Here is a 20,384-nt window from a genome sequence, read left to right on the forward strand (position 1 = left end):
GGAGAATCCCAGGGACGGGGAAGCCTGGTGGGCTTCCGTCTACGGGGTTGCACAGAGTCAGACACGACTGAAGCGACTTAGCAGCAGCAGCAGCAGACCTGATTTTGAATTAAGTGTTACTACCTATTGGATCTTTTTTTTTGGCAGTGCCGCATGGCTTGTGGGATCCTAGTTTTCTGACCAGGGAATGAATCTGGGTCCCTGTGGTAGAAAGGCGGAATACTAACCACTAGACCACCAGGGAATTCCCTACCTATTAGATCTTAATTTCCATGAGGTCCTGATTTCTCACCTTTAAAATGAAGAAGATAATAGTACCTAATCAACGGGGTTATGGTACAGGTTATAAGAGGTAGTGGATGTAGGCTCTGGGAACCAAGTAGGCACTTAATAAGTGGTAGCCTGAAGAAAAGCCATGCCAAGGTGTAGAGTCTTCTCAGCTCATTTTTTAAGCAGCAGGACCACTGTACCAGAGTTGGAGCAATTTGTGGCTGGTGGTAAGGCTGGTAGAATTATCTTCCAGTTCCAGGCTCCTGGAAGCAGGCTAGGGGAGGGAACTTCAATCCACTTCCCTAGCTGAGTCCACACACATCCTTTCAGGCCAACCCTGGGGAGCACCTTGTTTGCTGAGAGAAGGCCAAAGCCAAGCTGATAGCTCTCAGGCCTGCCAGTGGCCTCAGAGCTCTGAGGCCTGCCAGTGGCCTCACACCTCTGTCCAGAGTAAGCTTCAACTTCCAAATGTTTCAGGCCACAGTGGGTGAGCACGCCAAGTTGCTTCAGTCAGGTCCAACTCTTTGCAAACCTATGGACCGTAGCGTGTTACACTCCTCTGTCCATGGGATTCTCCAGGCAAGAATAGAGTGGGTTGCCGTGCCCTTCTCCAGAGGATCTTCCTGACCCGTGTCTCTTACATCTGCTTCAGGCCACAGAGAAAACCTTGAACACAGGGTCCCATGGGACCATGGTCTGCTTCTGTGTTCAAAGCAGCCTTGTGCATCAACACTGGCTGCAGCTTCTGAGGAGCTGGCCCTGACCAGGTATGGGGTATTGGCAAAGCACATCACCCCCTCTTCTTTGGGGCAGCATCCTTGAGCTTCTGGATGGTAGGCATAGAAGTGATGGGTGGGTGGGGTACAGCTAGGAGGATCAAAGACGTGAGCACACACATGCACCCACACACTGCTGGCCCTGTGTGCAGAGGAAACAGATGGCCGGGACCAGAAGCCCTACCTGAAGCCTCCCAGATGCCTAATAATAGTAATTGAGCTGTATTTACAGGGCACTCACCATGTACAAGGCTCTGGGATAACCTCTTCGCCTTCATGATTTCCGTGAATACTTTCCATGACCCCTAGAAGTGGGCATTAATATCTCTGTTTTACAGATGGAGGAATAGAGGCTCAAGGGTTGAGTAACTTGCCCAAGGTCATATGGAATGTGGGAGGGCCAGCTTTCAACCTCAGATCTTTCTGATTTCATAGCTCTGTTATCTTACTGCCCACTCTGTATTTCAACAGACACAGTTTTCCGAAGGAGAGATTCAGAGGGGTCAGAACATCCTTAGGTCAAATGCATGGTTCTTAGAGGGAGATCAATGGCACCCCACTCCAGTACTCTTGCCTGGAAAATCCCATGGATGGAGGAGCCTGGTAGGCTGCAGTCCATGGGGTCAGGAAGAGTCAGACACGACTGAACGACTTCCCTTTCACTTTTCACTTTCATGCATTGGAGAAGGAAATGGCAACCCACTCCAGTGTTCTTGCCTGGAGAATCCCAGGGACGGGGGAGCCTGGTGGGCTGCCGTCTATGGGGTTGCACAGAGTCGGACACGATTGAAGGGACTTAGCAGCAGCAGCAACAGCTTCAAAATCCTTGGAGGAAGTTACTAAAATGCAAATTTTGGTGTCCCATCCCCTCCCTCCAGGAACCCCCTTTCTCTGGGAATTGACTCAATGGAGTTGGGGGCCTGGGAATATGCATTTTAGCAAGCTGCCAACTCCCACAAAAATATCTTCCTGTCTCATTATAAAATAGTGATACTACTCATTGTAAGATCTCTGAGTCCATGTGGGGCTCAGGACTCTGCGTTTGCAATACATGCTCCAGGAGAGACCTATGTTCACTAAAAGTTTGAAAACACTTGTTCGGGGATTTGAACACGTGGCCTTTCTTAGGTCAGTCCCACAGATCTCTACAGTTTGGAATTTGGGAGGAGGGTGCTCCTCAAGCTCCAGTAGACACAGTTGTTGCTGTTCTTCAGTCACTAAGTCGTGTCCGACTCTTTGTGACCCATGGACTATAGCCCACCAGGCTTCTCTGTCCTCCACTATCTCATGGAGTTTGCTCAGATTCACGTCCATTGTGTTGGTGATGCTATCTCATCATCTCACCCTCCGCTGTCCCCTTCTCCTTTTGCCTTCAGTCTTGCCCAGCATCAGGGTCTTTTCCAATGAGTAGGCACTGTAGACCCAGGAGTACAAGAGGAGCAGAGAGAGTAGTGAGCTCTGCTTAGAAAAGGCAGCCCAGCTGGGCTTCCCTGTCCATGAGGGGGAAGCAGCAGCAGCTTCTGCAAGAGCCCATCCTCCTCTGCTTCTCTTCCCAGGACCCTCTCCCTGGGAAGCCTGGGGCCATTCCGTGGATCCCTCCATACTGAGCTCCTCCCACACCATTCTGCTAGATTCACAAAGCATCTCTTCCAAGAATGTCCTCCCCTGGGTAATTGGACCCTCAGGCCATTGACATTTAAAGAAATGTTCTTGACCTTTTCAGCAGTTCCATAAAATCACAAAATAGAACTCTAAATATTACTGCAGACTCCTACTTGCCCAGACCCTGGCAAAGACTCATTTTCCAGGCCAACTAAAGAATAAGAGAAAATAGCAGAATTGCCTGGAAAAAAAAGGGGCTCTTCTCAAAACATCTCCTATCTGGTAATCATCCCATTATGGACTGTTGTTATCTGCATCAGAACCCTGTCCTCCCCTGCCACCAGCACCATCAACACGCTCCCCCCACCATCAGCACGCATGAGCACCCTCAGTCTGTTCCCATCATCGCTGTAATTACAGCATTCCATAAAATACAGAGGACTGATGCTCTTGAATCTCCACAGTGTGAAAAATCTGCTTGTCGTTTAGATATCTGATCCAGGACCTCTCCCCACTTCGCTTCTCCCCCCATTGATATGGAACCAGATGAAACAATGGGTAGGGAAGGACCAACTATCGGCTTTAGAGGGAAACACTAAAGAGAGGACAGAACCTTGGGAGGAGAGAATGAAGAAGACATTTTGAAAAAAATCAAGTAAGTTTAAAAATAGATTAGATATTAGATCAGGAACATCGCTTACATTTACACAGGTCAGACTAAGACCAGAAATACAAGTTATTCTTTCATATGTTTCAAAAAAAGTTTTGTCATCTAAAAAGGAATCTGCAGTCTGCAGGTCAGATTCAGCTCTTGGCCTGCTTTTTTATGGCCCTTGGACTTCCCTGGTGGCTCAGCTGGTAAAGAATCCACCCGCAATTCGGGAGACCCGGGTTTGATGCCTGGGTTGGGAAGATCCCCTGGAGAAGGGAAAGGCTACCCACTCCAGAATTCTGTCCTGGAGAATTCCCTGGACTGTATAGTCCATGGGGTCACAAAGAGTTGGACTTGAGTCCTTTTACATTTTTAAATAACAGCTCTGTTGAGATATAATTCACACACCATAAAGTTCACCTTCTTGGAGTATACAGTTCAGTGGTTTTCAATATAGTCACAGAATTATACAATCATGACCACTATTTAATTACAGAATATTTTATCACCCCCAAAAGAAATCTGTACCTATTAACAATCATCCCATCCCCCTATACCACCAGTCCCTGACGACCAGTTATCTACTTTCTGTCTCTATGAATTTACTTATTCTTGACATTTCATCTGAATGGAATCACACACTATGTGACCTGTTCTACCTGAATTCTTTTACTTAGCATAATGTTTTCAGCCCTGGGATTTCTTTGGAAGGAATGATGCTAAAGCTGAAACTCTAGTACTTTGGCTACCTCATGCAAAGAGTTGACTCATTGGAAAAGACTCTGATGCTGGGAGGGATTGGGGGCAGGAGGAGAAGGGGACGACAGAGGATGAGATGGCTGGATGGCATCACTGACTCGATGGACGTGAGTCTGGGTGAACTCCGGGAGTTGGTGATGGACAGGGAGGCCTGGCATGCTGTGACTCATGGGGTCGCAAAGAGTCGGACACGACTGAGCGACTGAACTGAACTGAACTGAATGTTTTTGTTATTTGGAGGAAAATTGCTTTACAGTTTTGTGATGGTTTCTGCTGTATAACAAAGCAAATTAGCTATAATTATATATGTTTTATTATATACAGCTATATAATATATACATTATATATAATATATAAACAGCTATATATATTAGCTGTAATTATATATATGTCACTTCCCTCTTGAGCCCCCCTCACCTCCCTGAGTGGGATGAATGGAGAAAGTAGCATAGACTAGTATAGAAAGTAGCATACACTACCACGTGTAAAATAGATAACTGGTGAGAAGTTACTGTATAACATAGGGGCCCTAGCCTGGTGCTCTGTGATGATCTAGAATATAATGTTTTTAAGATTAATCCATGCTGTAGCATGTGCCATATAAGTAGTGCATATGAATAGTATTCCATTCTATGGATATAGATGTCATGTTTTCTGAAATCACTTCTGACACCGCATGTGTGGTTTTTTTCTCGGATACCAAATACATGTCACTTTCCCACACCAACAACAAACCATTCTTAGATACCAACTGCAGGTCCAAACTTCAATTTAGTTCTGATGCTAGCTATCTAGAGTTAGCATAGACCTCACAGTTTAAGGTCTCAGTCCCACAAGACCACCCCCATTTTATACTACTTTATTTTTAAAGATTTATTTATTTTTGGCTGCGCTGGTACTTCGTTGCTGCGTTCGGGCTTTCTCTAGCTGCCATGAGCAGGCCTCTCATTGTAGCGGCTTGTCTTGCTGTAGAGCACAGGCTCTAGGCGTTGCTGCTGGTGGACTTAATTGCTCCTCAAGACTGCCAGCATTTTAGATGCCAACCACGAATGAAGTGCCCGGGTTACTAACACTTCTGACTACAAATTCAAGAGCTGACCTCCCTCAGGTTTGGCAAGTCACCAGAACAACTCATAGAAGTCAGGAAAATGCTTTACTTATAATGACTGGCTTATTATAGAGGCTGCAAACGAACAGCCAATTGGAAAAAAATGCATAGAGCAAAGTACAGAGTATAGGCAGTGAGGCACAGAGCTTCCATGCCCTCTCTAGGGGGCACCATTTTCCCAGCAGGTCATTCTATTCACCAACCCAGAAGCTCTCTGAATCTCCTGGCTCAAGAATTTTTACACTGAGATCTCTAGCTTCTCTCTCCTCCCCAGCGGTCAGAGGATGGGGCTGAAAGTTTTCCCTCTCTAACCATGGGCTAGGTCTTTTTGATGACTAACCCCATCTTGAAGCTATCTAGGGATTCCCACTTTGAGTCACCTCATTAGCATAAAATCATGTGTGGTCTGAAAGGTCTATAAAGAACAACAAACTTCTATCACTCAGGACATTCCAAGAGTTATAGGAGCTCTGTGCCAGGAACAGGGGACAAAGACCAAATGCATTTTTTATCATACCACAGCATATCACGTTTTGATTATCCATTCATCAGCAGAGGGACATTTGGATTATTTCTGCCTTCTGACTATTATGAATAATGCTGCTGTAAACATTCACACACAAGTTTTTGTGGGAACATATGTTTTCCATTTTCTTAGGTACACATCAAGGAATAGAACTGCTGGGTCATGTTTCACTTTTTGAGGGACTGCCAAATTGTTTTCCAAAGAGTTTGTACCTTTTACATTCCAACCAGCAATGCGTGATGGTTCCAAATTCTCCACATCTGTGTCAACACGTATTATTGTCTTTCTTATTTTAGCTGTCCCAGTGGCTATAAAGTGGTATCTCTTTGTGGCTGGCTTTTAAATTTTTAAAGGGTTGTAAAAGCTACAAGCCTAGTGGTTCAGTTGGTAAATAATCTGTCTACAATGTGGGAGAGCTGGGTTTGATCCCTGGGTCAGGAGGATCCCCTGGAGAAGGAAATGGCAACCCACTCCAGTATTCTTGCCTGGAGAATTCCATGGACAGAGGAACCTGGCCAGCTACAGTCCATGAGGTTGCAAAGAGTCAGACACGACTGACTGACTAACACTTTCACTTTCAAAAGCAAGCAACAAACAAAAGCAAAGACTATAGAACAGAAACTGTATGCTATATTACGCCATTTTTTTATCTAGATTTTTACAGAAAAGGGTTCCACACCCTTCGTCTGAAATATTCTAAATTATCTATTGAATTTAAAAGGAAAAAGTAAAAATATCAGGAATTTAAATCTAAATTATTTAGCTAAACTTGAAATTTTATTTTAAATATTCTATCTTAAGTATTTTTATAAAATATTCATAATTTTATACAGCAGAAATTAAAAACAATATTGTACTATACTTCAATAAACATTTTTTTCAAAAAAATATTCATGAGAATTCCCTGGTGATCTAGTGCTTAGGACTCAGTGCTCTCACTGCTGGGGCCTGGGCTTGATCCCTGGTCCAGGGAGCTAAGATCTCTCAAGCTGCAATGTACAGCCAAAAAAAAAAAAAAAAAAAAATCACAATTTCAGCATTCCTTGTTTTTCTCTTTGCTAAAGTTAAGAATCAGCATCATATTTCAGGGATATCACATCTAGATCTAACATAAAAATTTAAGAGTAATACAAATTATTTAATTTTGCAAAACGTTCCTCAGTCACCATGTACAATTATTACAACTACTGTGCAAATTCATGAATGACTCCAGAACTGTGAACTAGAATATAAAGAGAAGCAAGAAAATGATCTCTTGGCACTACTAGGATGGATGTGCATTGTGTAAAATCTACCACATTCATGCTCTCTAAGAGGAAGGATTAATTAATTTGTCTTTACTTAAGTGCTTCTGCTGCTAAAATCCTGCGGGCTTTCGGCAGTGGACACATCTCCAACCTTAAGAGCAGTATAGTTCAGATGTCTACTGAGTATTCAAATGTGAACCTTTTACCTAGAGGTTCTAGGGCAAAAAGGGTGGATAAGTTATTCCCTGGGGCTTAAAATGTGTTAGTTATAAGCGTGGATGTTAGGGTTTTGGGTTACTTGTGCCAGACCACAGTGTCTGCAGGGGTCGAGGTGCCCATGCATTCCTTAATGAATTTATGTTCTGTGTGTTTGAAATATGTGGAAACCTCTAAAGAACAGTGACTAGTTCAGATCTGAAAGTAATATTATATTATTATATCAGAAGATATTGAGGTATTATTATTAATTTGGCTAGATGTGATAAGGATCTTATGGTAATTTTTAAAAGTCATCTGCTAACCCAAGTATTTATGGATGAAATGAAATGATGTCTTGGATTTGCTGTATAATACTGCAGCAAAAAAAAAAATCAGGGAGATAGAGGAAATAAGATTGGCCAAGTATTAATATTAATCATTGTTGAAACTAGGTGATGATGTGAGGGTTCATTTTACCATTCACTCTACTTTTATATATTTGAAATCTTTCCTGATACAAAGTTAAAATAAGGACAGGAGGATTGTGGGAGAGAGGGGAGGGTGCAGAGAGGTTCCTGCCTCCTGGGTCACACACTTCTCCCCAGAGTAGAGGAAGGCAGCAAGGTCACCCAGGAAGGGGCCCAGATCCAAGTACCTTTCCTAACAACCAGCTTCATAAAAGCGGGATGATAGCACTTGAATCCAGTAAAGGACTGATTAATCCTTTCCAGTATTCCAGCGGTGCATGCCACCACCTGACTGATGGTATGGCGATTTTGATGTACACTGTTCTAACCCTCCCTTCCACAACGAAGGTTTTATTTAGGATCAGGTTACACCAAGAAGGGGCTTCCCAGATGGCTCAGATAGTAAAGAACCTTCCTGCAATGCAGGAGACTTTGGTTCGATCCCTGAGTCGGGAAGATCCCCTGGAGAAAGGAATGGCTACCTATTCCAGTGTTCTTGCCTGGAGAATTCCATAGACAGAGGATCCTGGCAGGCTATAGTCCATGGGGTCACAAAGAGTCAGACATGACTGAGGGACTAGAACTTTCATTTTCTACACCAAAAAGACTGAGGATTAGGAGACCAAGCGTGCCTGGAGTGACAGATGACAGAAGAGTTCCTGAGAAGTTAGGGGTTGACCACCTTGGTGCTCTTTTCCATATAATTTTAAAAATTAGAGGACTCCTCTGGTGGTCCAGTGGTTGAGAATCCACTTTGCAGTGTTAGGAATGCAGTTTTGATCCCTGGTCAGGAAACTAAGATGCTGTGCAGCAACTAAGCCTGAATACCACAACTAGAGAGTCTGCGCACTGCAACGAAAGATCCCACATGCCATAACTAAGACCTGATGCAGCCAAAAAAAGAAAATAGGAGACAGTTCGGGAACCAAAAAAAGTATATAAAACAGTTTGAATTAATATCCATGTACCTACCACTCAGCGTGGCAAATCTTAACATTTTGCCATCTTTACTTGATATCTTTTTAATAAATTGAAATAAAATATTAAGGATACAGCTGAAGCCATTATGAATTGTCTCCAATTCTCTTCTCTTCCCTTTCTCCTCCAAGGTAACCACTAGCTTGAATTTAGCGTCCATCATTCCTATGAACGTTTCACACCTAAACTATTTAGGTATGTATCTAGATGCAAATGATAATTAGCACTGGATTGCCTACTTTTAAATTTTATATAAATGGTATCACGCTCAAATATCTTTTGGCAATTCGCTTTTTTTCCACTCACATTTTTACAAGATTTATCTGTGGATCCTGATTATATCACAATTTATTCAGTTATTCTTCTGTTGATGGGCATTTATGTCAACTCGAACATTTTTCTAACACAAACTATGCTAAAATGAAAATTGCTGTACATGTTTTCTCATGCACCTGTATGCAGCTGGAATTTTATATCGTTGGTAGTAAAAGAGTTGTTGATTTTTAGAGTGTACACATCTTATATTTAGTAACTTCTCTCCAAAGTAGATGTATGAGTCCATGTTGCATCAGACTTCTTAGTTTTTGCCCTTCTGTTGAGTTTGACATGGTATGCCATATTGTTTCAGTTTTGGGTCACTGACTATTTGTGTGGTTGTGCATCTTTCCCCATATATTGGTAACTGAAACTTCTTATTCTGTGACTTCTCTGTTCAGTCAATTTTTCTCCATTGCATTATTCGTCCTTCATTGCATTGATTTGTAGAAGTTCTTTGTATATTCTATACATTGACACTTGGTTGGTTTTATGTGTTGTGCAGATCTTCTCCCAGTCAATAACTTGACTTCTTAATCATCATAGCTCTTTTGTACCAAAGTTCCTATTTTACAATGTAGTTGAATTTATCTGATTTCCATTATTGTTAATGCTTTTTTCCCCCCTCTAACTTCAGACACGCTTTTCTACTCCAAGGTCACATAGATACTCTTTTATATTTTCTTCTGAAAGTTTTGAGGTTTTGACTTTCAAAATTAGATCTTTAATCCATCTGGAATTTATTTTTGTGTATGGTATGAGCTAGAGTTCTTTTATACGAATATGATCGATGTTTTCAACAGCACTCTCATTCAAAATTCTACTTCTATCACATATCAAACATCCATTTAGGCACAGACATGTTGATGGGCTCTCTATTATGTAGGGTTTTCAATTTGTTAATGTTTATTCCAATAATACACTCTCTTAACGACAATGTGTGCATGCCAAATCACTATGGACTGTAGCCCACCAAGCTCCTCTCTCCATGGGATTCTCCAGGCAAGAATACTGGAGCGAGTTGCCAGGCCCTGCTCCAGGGGATCCTCCTGAACCAGGGATCGAATTTGCATCTCCTGTGGCTCCTGCATTGCTGGCAGATTCTTTAGCGCTGAGTCACTGGGGAAGCCCCTTAACTACCATAGCTTTATACTGAATATTGATATCTAGTTGGGGAGTTCTCCCCTTCAAATTTTTCTCAGCATTTTTTTTTATCCTTCAACATTCCATGTAAATGTTAGGATCAGATTGTTTAGTTTCACTAAAAACCTTATTGAAATTTTGCCTGAAAGTATATTGATTATAGATAGTAACTTTGAGATAACTGCCATCTTTATAATTTTTATTTTACCCAAATACAAATACATTTATTAATAATAAATATTATTAATATTTGGATAATTATATTTGTTTAATTAATTAATAATAAATATTATTAATAAATTAATTAAACACATATAATTATCCAAATATAAATATTATATATTTGTATATAAAAATATACACACACACTTATTTAGGTCTGTTTTAAAAATCTTTCCAATAATGTTTTATAATTTTCTCCATTAAAGGCCCTTAATGTTTTGATTAAGTTTATTCTTAATTACTAGTTTTTGTTTTGTTTTGCTCTTTTACTTATATTTTTAAACTATATTTTATAAATATTAATGCTATCTGTATATGACTGGAATTGATACTTGAGTATTTTCATTTTCTTCTATTCTTAGTTCTAATAATTTAACTGCAGATTGTCTTAGATTTTTATATGAAAATGATTTTCCAATGCAAATTTCTCTGCCAAATAATGATAGTTTTGCTTCTTTATTTTTAACACATTTTGACAGCTCTGTTAAAGGTATATTTTTTTTTCTTTCCAAGATTTTTTTTCTTTTGCACTGGCTAGAACCTCACAGTACCGTATTGAAAAGAAGTCGCATTGGTGGCCCTGCTTGTCTTATTCCTAACTTTAAAAGGAATGCTTTTTGTGCATTTGCTCTAGTTTTTTGATTAATATCCTTTATCAGGTTGATGATGCTCCCTCCTAGACTTATTGTGCTAAGAGGGTTTTGGTTTTGTTTCTGTTTTTTTTTTTTTTTTAAATCATGAATGAGTGTTGAATCAACTGCTTTTTCTGCATCTCTTAAGAGAGTCATATGAATTTTCTCCCCTAATGTGTTGATGGTTCTGAGTTTCAAAATTTTAGCATGGGCTTGTACGCATGCTAGATTCATCTGGCAAGGATGCAGGAGGATGGTGACCGCCGCTATTAGAACAGGGTGCATCTCCTCTTTCTCCAGTTCCAGTTAGAATTCATGATAATATAGATCAGGCCTCACTGACTCAGGCAGTGTCCTCAGGCTTCACAGATGCCTCTCTGAAGAACCGTTTTTCCTCTCACTTAGATAATGGGAGAATTTCTCTGAGAAACACTCACATAAGCAGAAAACCCTTTTCCAGGGGTCCTTCTACAAGTGGAAGGCCCCACTCTGTCATGGGAGACATGCACCTTCAGAGCAGTAGGGCAGACTGAGTTGAAGGAAGGGCACACGGGTGGTGGTCAGTAGGTAGATGGCTATAATGAGTGAGCCAATATTCCATAAAGACCAAAAGTGCAGGAGATTGTTGTTGTTCAGTCTCTAAGTCATGTCTGACTCTTTGCAACCCCATGGACTGTAGCACATCAGGTTTCCCTGGGGAGGAGATGGGGAACAGAAAAATATGCAAGAGGAACCATGTTAACCACACGGGGCTAAAGACTGGACTCCAGATAAACCTTGGAATCGAAATATGGCCCAGTAGTGAGGGAGAAGGAGGCAAAGCTTTGGGGCAACATGGTGAGCACGTTTTTATATGTTAAAGGGTTGAGGTGCTTCAGAGGTTGCTTTATTTTGGCCTGTGAAAATAAATATATGTGAAAATTCCTGCATCTGAAGGTCATGACTTTCATTTATATCTGTCATAAGGTCAGATAGTTTTGTTTCCTTTGATCACCTAGACCAGAACCTACTCTACGAAAGGCATTCTACCTTTCTAATATTTGTTAAATGGATGTTCATTGCCAGTTGAGTGAGACCTGTACACAAAGCAGTCGGCACAAGGCCTGGCACACAGTGATGCAGAAACCATCATGGCAACTCTGGGCGCTGGTTGGAGAGCTGCTAGGTGAGTAGAGACCCTGAATGACTTTCTAGCCAAGTCTCAGACCAAGTGTCTCCCTGACCAAGTGCAGGATGAGCCAGCGCGGGGAAGGGAGCCTCTCTCCCCTCCCCTCCCTGTGCACGCCCTCTGAAGTGCAGTGGAGCCAGACAAAAGGAAAGTGACAGGAGCCCGGCAATTCACAGAGGCTGCTCTCCTCGGTCTGGCTTCCCCCAGCTCATCCTTATTTATTTCTGTTTCACTAAGAAAATGAGACGCATACGAGCATGTGGGCTGCTTTCTCCTTTCCCAGGAGCTGTCAGCTTGCCTGTCAGAACTTATTCTTGCAAAACCATCAGTGATTAGAAAATACCATGGCTGATCCCCTTTCCTTGGTGCCTCCAACAGAACTGCAAGAAAACCTGGATCACAATTTTCCCTCCCTCCCCTCCTGTTACCCATCTCCTCTCCATGTCCCTGCTGGGGAAGATTGGCCTCTTAACTTCCATTCTACCTTCTAGTTAGATTGATGAGAAAACTAAAAGCTGTGTTTCTTAGACTCCTTTGCAGCTAAGCTCCTGGATTCAAAGTAGCTATCACCAATAAATGCTCTCAAATTACATTTGCAAATAAGAAGTAAGGGGGAGGACTTCTTTCTGCTATGGCAGCAGCTAGACTCTGGCTTCTTGTGTCCAGTGTCCATATTTGTGAGATTAAAGTCCAGTTGTGGTATCTGTAGAGGGGGCAGCAATAGCAGGTTGCTGATAACTTCAGTGATGTGTTCGTTTTTTCAGCAGTCTGGTGGCAGAACCCTGACTTCCACACCACAAATCTCTTCCCCAGACATACCTAATTCCTTGTATTAAGTCTCCTTCTGGACAAAATACTTAGAGTGATTTCTGTTCATTGCACTGAACAGACTGATGCATCTGTCCTCTGCTAGATCCCCTAAGAACAGGCAGACCTCAGAAATACTGCAGGTTCAGTTCCAGACTACTGCAATAAAGCAAATATGGCAATAAAGTGAGTCACAACAATTTTTTGGTTCCCCAGTGCACATAAAAGTTATGTTGACACTATTGTCTATCAAGTGTACAATAATATTATGTTTTTTAAAACATGTACATACCTTAATCAAAAATACCTGGGTTTCCCTTATGGTCCAGTGGTTAGGAGTCTGCCTTTCAATGCAAGGAACCCCAGTTTGATCCCTGGTCAGGGAAGATCCCACATGCCATGGGGCAACTAAGCCCATGCACCACAACTACTAAGCTTCTGTGCTACGGTTGCTGAAGCCTATGTGTCTAGAGCCCATGCTCTGCGATAAGAGAAACCATCGCAATGAGAAGCCCATGCAACACAACCAGAGAAAGCCTATGTGTAGCCTTGAAGACTCAGCACAGCCAAAAACAAAACAAGTAAATAAATAGAAATTTTTAAAAATACTTTATTGCTAAACATGCTAACCATCATCTAGCCTTCCAAGTTGTAATCTTTTGCAATAGTAACTCAAAGATCACTGACCACATATCACCATCAAAAATATAATAATAGTGTAAAATTTTGAAATATTGTAAGAATTACCAAAATATGACCCTGAAGACACTAAGTGAGCAAATGCTGTTAGAAAAATGGTCCCAATGGATTTCCTCAATGTAGTTACCACAAACCTTCAGTTTGTAAAAAATATAATAAAGCAAAGGCTAAAATAGGTATGTCAGTATGAAACATTTTGCCCAGGAGAGATCTCATTTCAGTTCAATTCAGTCTGCATTGACCTCCTCTCTGTGCTCAGTCCATTTTCTTGGCCCTTGTCTTTAGGAAGTATCTAGTCTGTCTAAAGTGGAGAAGGCAATGGCACCCCACTCCAGTACTCTTGCCTGGAAAATCCCATGGACGGAGGAGCCTGGTGGGCTGTAGTCCATAGGGCCGCAAAGAGTCAGACACGACTGAAGTGACTTAGCAGTAGCAGCAGCAGTAGTCTGTCTAAAGAAGCAATAGGCTCACACACAGCGGTCTATAATAATAGCTGCTGAAGGTACTGTTGAGTTTTTCCATGCATTCTTCTTTATTTCTTATCACAACCTTGTCATGTAAGTGTATCAGGAATGCTTTTGGCCATAAGCATTAGAAAACCCTTCCACTTACTTAGACAAGTAAGGAGTTTATTTTTTTCCCACATGAATGGGTTTTCAAGTTAGGAAACTCAACACTGTCTGGCTGGTTAAAGTCATTATGAAGAACTAATTTTCTTCTGAAAAGTGAAAGTGTTAGTCACTCAGCTGTGTCAGACTCTTTAAGACCTCATGGACTGTAGCCCCCCAGGCTCCTCTGTCCATGAGATTTCCCAGGCAAGGATACTGGAGCGGGTAGCCATTTCCTCCCTCAGGGGATCTTCCTGATGGATTGAACCTGGGTCTTCTGCATAGCAGGCAGATTCTTTACTGTCTGAGCCACCAGGGAAGCTCAATTTTCTTCTATCTACCTGTTTTGCCACCATTAGCGTGTTTTTGTTTCTTGAATAGAATAGAATGGATGCTGCCCCTCCAGGCATCCCATCCACGTTACAGACAGAAAGAAAGGGGATTGAGTGACACAAACTGTAACGGGTAAAAAGCAACAGCCTCCTCCTTGTCAGACATTGCCTTTTTTTTGGGAGGGAAGGCCTCCCTGGGGTCCTCTGCCTGCATCTCATCAGTAGAGCTATGTCATGTCATGGCCACCTCTATCTGAAAAAGAAACCAAAATGTAAGTAATTCACTGACCAGTCTCTGTAGTAGAATAAGGCAGAAGATAACCTGGTTGAAATGAATGCTGAATCAGGTGGCTGATGCAGGGCAGGTAGCTGCCAGGGCAGGTGTTGTCCAGATTTTCCAGATAAGGAAGCTAAGGCTGAAAGAAGTCACATGATAAGCCTGAATGAACTAAGAGAATGTGGACCACAGACAATATGTCAGTCTGTGCTGCAGAGAATTCATGCATTGCGCAGAGGGAGGTGAAGGAGTATGCTTCATCAGTGTCTACCCCAGCCTCCTTGGTTCAATGTCCCTTGCGATCATCCCCAGATCTTGGACAAGCACTGTGGACTTGTAGAATTCTTGAGGCCACTGCATATCTCTTGAGAAACTGACCTTTCAGATGGTGGTGTTGGAGCATTACCATGGGGGTGTATGCTGCCAACAGACCGAGGCCACATGCCAGTAAATTTGTGTGGTACCAGCAGGGAGCATCAGGGCTAACAGAGAATTTTGCTCATGGTTGAGTTGGTGTAGAGATTGGTTATAGCATTTGGATAACTTAAAAGAGAAATGGTGAAGAGGAGATGGCTTGAGGAGGTAGAGGTGGAAGAAGAGTCTTTGTCCCTGTTGAACTGGCTTGGGCTTGAGTGGATAGAGAGACCTGGGGTGAACGGTAGTGCTGGAGAGGAGCACTGAGATAGTTGTGAGGTCAGTTGCTATTGTGGATGGTCCACTACAAGACCTCAAGGAAGGTAAGTATGAATTTTTGAGAGATTTAAGGAAGGCCTAAATAAAAAGAGAGATATGCCATAGTCACAGACTGGAAGCCAATATTGTAAAAGTAGAAATGCTCTCCCTAAACTGATCACTAGATTCAGTGCAATCCCAATTAAAATCACAAGATGCTTTTATGGAACATGGCAAGATGATTCTAAAATTTATGTGGAAATATAGAAAGTGAAGATTAACCAAGACATTCTTATAAAAGAACAAGATAAGGGAAATTGTTCAAGCAGATATCAAGATTTACTAAGAAGTTACAGCAATTAAGACAGTATGATCTTGGTGCCAAGATAGAAAATTGAGCCAGTGGAGTAGAATAGAGAACTCAGGAATAGCTTTTGCATGTAGAGATACTGAATATATGAGAAAAATAATATTGCAGATTACTGGGGAAAACATGAGAAATGAGAGGTGATCATGTAGATAGGTATCCATGTGGTTAAAAATCTGACTCTATTCCCATATCATCTATAAAAAGATGTTTTTGATGAATTGGAACACTCTAGATAGATTGGAGTCCTAAAAATTAAAGATAGAATAATAAAGTATTTAAAAGATAATATGGGAGAATACCTTCACGACCTTAGAGAAGGAAAAATTTTCATACGAGATACAAAATGTACCAATCATAAAAGAGAAAATTATTCTACATTAAAAACTTCTGTTTATCAAAAGCACTATTAAGAGGGTGAATAAACAAGACATAGAGTGGAGGGAGATATTTTCCACACTTATAACTGGCATTATATAAAGAACACCTACAAATCAATAAGAAAAGACAACACAATTTTAAAATGGGAAAGTACTCGAACAGACATGTTGTAAAAAGGAAGTCAAAATGGTGAATACACTTAAGGAAAGGAGTTCAGTCTTATTAGCAATCAAAAAATACAAATTAAAGCCACAGTGAGATTCTGTTACACATCCATTAGATGGGTTAAAGAAATTCTCAAGCCTGGCAATGCTAGGTAATGGCTAGGGTGGGGAGCGCTCTTACACTGTTTTTATTTATCTATTTCCACTGGGGTATGGTTGCTTTACAATGTTGTGTTGGTTTCTGCTATACAACAAAGTGAATGAGCTATATGTATACATACATCCCCTCCCTCTTGGATCACCTTCCCACCCATCCAGATCACCACAGAGCACCAAGCTGAGCTCCCTGTGCTACACAGCAGCTCCCCACCAGCTGTCTGTTTCACATATGGCGGTGCACATGCGTCAGTCCCAATCTCCCAGTTCATCCCCCATCACTGTGTCCAAAAGTGTGTTCTCGATGTTTCTATTCCTGCCCTGCAAGTAGGTTCATCTGTACCCTTTTTCTAGATTCCACATAAGAGAGTATAATTCTGGTGTAACCACTTTGGAAAACTGGCATATTTGAATACCATTAAAGATTTGCTAACCCTGTGACTCAGAAGTTCCTGAATAAGAATGTACATGAGCAAGAATGTCCGTAGCAGTATTGCTTTCAAAAGTATCAAACTGGAAACAACCCATATGTCCATCAACAGTAAAATGGATAAACTGCATTATATATTCAATGCATACAATGGAATATTATACAGCAACAAAATGAACCCAGCTATTATACACAACAACATAGATGAATCTCATGAACACAATTTGACCAAAAAAGCCAGAAACAAAGGAATAAACACTACATGATTTCATCCATATGACATTTAAAAACCAGCCAAACTAAACTACCTCAATCTAGGCTTGCATACTTAGGTTCAGTTCAGTTCAGTCGCTCAGTCATGTCCGACTCTTTGCGACTCCATGAATCATAGCACGCCAGGCCTCCCTGTCCATCACCAACTCCCAGAGTTCACTCAGACTCACGTCCATTGAGTCAGTGATGCCATCCAGCCATCTCATCCTCTGTCATGCCCTTCTCCTCCTGCCCCCAATCCCTCCCAGCATCAGAGTCTTTTCCAATGAGTCAACTCTTCGCATGAGGTGGCCAAAGTACTGGAGTTTCAGCTTTAGCATCATTCCTTCCAAAGAAATCCCAGGGCTGATCTCCTTCAGAATGGACTGGTTGGATCTCCTTGCAGTCCAAGGGACTCTCAAGAGTCTTCTCCAACACCACAGTTCAAAAGCATCAATTCTTCGGTGCTCAGCCTTCTTCACAGTCCAACTCTCACATCCATACATGACCACAGGAAAAACCATAGCCTTGACTAGATGGACCTTTGTTGGCAAAGTAATATCTCTGCTTTTGAATATGCTATCTAGGTTGGTCATAACTTTTCTTCCAAGGAGTAAGCATCTTTTAATTTCATGGCTGCAGTTACCATGTGCAGTGATTTTGGAGCCCCCAAAAATAAAGTCTGACACTGTTTCCACTGTTTCTCCATCTATTGCCCATGAAGGGTTGGGACCACATGCCATGATCTTCGTTTTCTGAATGTTGAGTTTTAAGCCAACTTTTTCACTCCTCTTTTACTTTCATCAAGAGGCTCTTTAGTTCTTCGCTTTCTGTCATAAGGGTGGTGTCATCTGCATATCTGAGGTTATTGATATTTCTCCCGGCAATCTTGATTCCAGCTTGTGCTTCTTCCAGCCCAGCATTTCTCATGATGTACTCTGCATAGAAGTTTAATAAGCGGGGTAACAATATACAGCCTTGACGTACTCCTTTTCCTATTTGGAACCAGTCTGTTGTTCCATGTCCAGTTCTAACTGTTGCTTCCTGACCTGCATATAGGTTTCTCAAGAGGCAGGTCAGGTGGTCTGGTATTCCCATCTCTTTCAGAATTTTCCACAGTTGATTGTGATCCACACAGTCAAAGGCTTTGGCATAGTAGGATGTGATTATTGTACATATCATGATAGTGTACCCCTCTTGGGGAAAAAGGGGGTTAATTAGAAAGGGACATGTAAAGGTGCTCCAATGGTATTAGATATAGTTTCTCTTGACCTGTGTTGATTTTCTGGGTGGTCACTACATGAGAATGATTAAAATCTACATTCATGTTTTATGTACTTCCCTGGGTATTGCATTTCAGAATTATACTCAGAAAAGACTTTAAGAGACCTTCTGATTTAAGCCCATCTCCATTTTCTGATGAGGCAACTGAATCTGAGATCTTTAAATGAGTCATCTAAGGCCATTAATTTGTAACCATCAGAACCAGAAATACCCTCTTGTCTCCAGGGTAAAGACTTATCCATCTACTTTACATTTGTCTCAACTCAAACATCAGTAGTTCGGTTCAGAAAGGGTTAGCCACACAGCTGAGAGAAGGGCATTTCTGGGTGACTTGGGTCATCACAAGAGCAGGTAAAAAAGCCTCATTCTTCTCCTAGGGTCCCAGCCCCATGCTGATGGTCCAGGCAGTATTAAGCTGGGACTCCAGTATTAAGCTGGAAGCTTCACCCTGGTGTATGTAAGGATTCCGTGTTCAATCATTCTGTTGTGTTCAACTCTTTGTGACCCCATGAACTGCATCACGCCAGGCTTCCCTATCCATCATCAACTCCCAGAGCTTGCTCAAACTCATCGAGTCGATGAAGCCATCCAACCATCTTATCCTCTGTCATCCCCTTCTCCTCCTGCCTTCAGTCTTTTGCAAAAAAGACCCATCAAGGTCTTTTCCAATAAGTCAGTTTGCATCAGGTGGCCAAAGTATTGGAGCTTCAGCTTCAGCATCAGTCCTTCCAATGAATATTCAGGACTGATTTCCTTTAGGATTGACTGATTTGATCTCCTTGAAGTCCAAGGGACTCTCAAGAGTCTTCTCCAACATCACAGTTCAAAATCATCAATTCTTCAGCGCTCAGCTTTCTTTATGTCCAACTCTCACATCCATGACTACTGGAAAAACCAAAGCTTTGACTATGCAGTCCTCCGTCAGTAAAGTAATGCCTCTGCTTTTTAAATATGCTGTCTAGGTTTGTCATAACTTTTCTTCCAAGGAGCAAATGCCTTTTAATTTCATGGCTGCAGTCACCATCCACAGTGATTTTGGAGCCCAAGAAAATAAAGTCTGTCACTGTTTTCCCATCTATTTGCCATGAAGTGATGGGACTGAATGCCATGGTCTTAGTTTTCTGAATGTTGAGTTTTAAGCCAACTTTTTCACTCTCCTCTTTCACTTTCATCAAGAGGCTCTTCAGTTCCTCTTCACTTTCTGCTATAAGGGTGGTGTCACCTGTATATCTGAGGTTATTTCTCCCTGCAATCTAGATTGCAGCTTGTGCTTCATCTAGTCTGGCATTTTTCATGATGTACTCTGCGTATAAGTTAAATAAGCAAGGTGACAATATACAGCCTTGACATACTCCTTTCCCGATTTGGAACCAGTCTGTTGTTCCATGTCTGGTTCTAACTGTTGCTTCTTTATCTGCATATGGATTTCTCAGGAGGCAGGTAAGGAGGTCTGGTATTCCCATCTCTTTAAGAATTTTTCACAGTTTGTTGTGATCCACCCAGTTTTATTTCCCTGCCCTGCTCCACATTCCCTGGTTGTCCCTTTTGGACCTAAAGGATCTGGCTAGTGTAATCAGCTCTTGTGAATTATATGTTTTATTACCTCTCAGTCAAGAAGAGAACAACCTAAGAGACATACAGTATAAGCTCTGAGAGGACAAGAACCATATTAGACTTGTCCAAAAGGCACTATATTCCCAGTGTCCAGCACAGGGACTGGCACAAAGAAAGAGCTCCAGCAATACTGATGGGTCATTTGTTAAATGAGGGTTGGGTGGTCATTAATTGAATGGCCGGCCTAGGATAGCTGTTGGGCAAGAAGGAGCTGGGAGTGAAATGGGGAGTTGTATAAAGGTCCCATTCTTTACCTAAGGCAGTCCATGATCAGTATA

The 20,384-nt window shown here is 41.7% G+C and overlaps 1 long non-coding RNA gene across 1 annotated transcript in view; it reads left to right on the top strand.

Annotated features, from left to right (window-relative positions):
- Positions 1-3,256, top strand: part of LOC129621012 (uncharacterized) — a 33,575-nt gene extending 30,319 nt beyond the window's left edge. The window contains exon 3 of the long non-coding RNA XR_008698986.1: positions 3,138-3,256. This is a non-coding gene — a long non-coding RNA (uncharacterized LOC129621012). The remainder of the gene's footprint in view (positions 1-3,137) is intronic.
- Positions 3,257-20,384: the final 17,128 nt, after the last annotated feature.

This window comes from Bubalus kerabau, chromosome 10 (assembly GCF_029407905.1).
Source record: "Bubalus kerabau isolate K-KA32 ecotype Philippines breed swamp buffalo chromosome 10, PCC_UOA_SB_1v2, whole genome shotgun sequence".
NCBI lineage: Eukaryota > Metazoa > Chordata > Mammalia > Artiodactyla > Bovidae > Bubalus > Bubalus kerabau.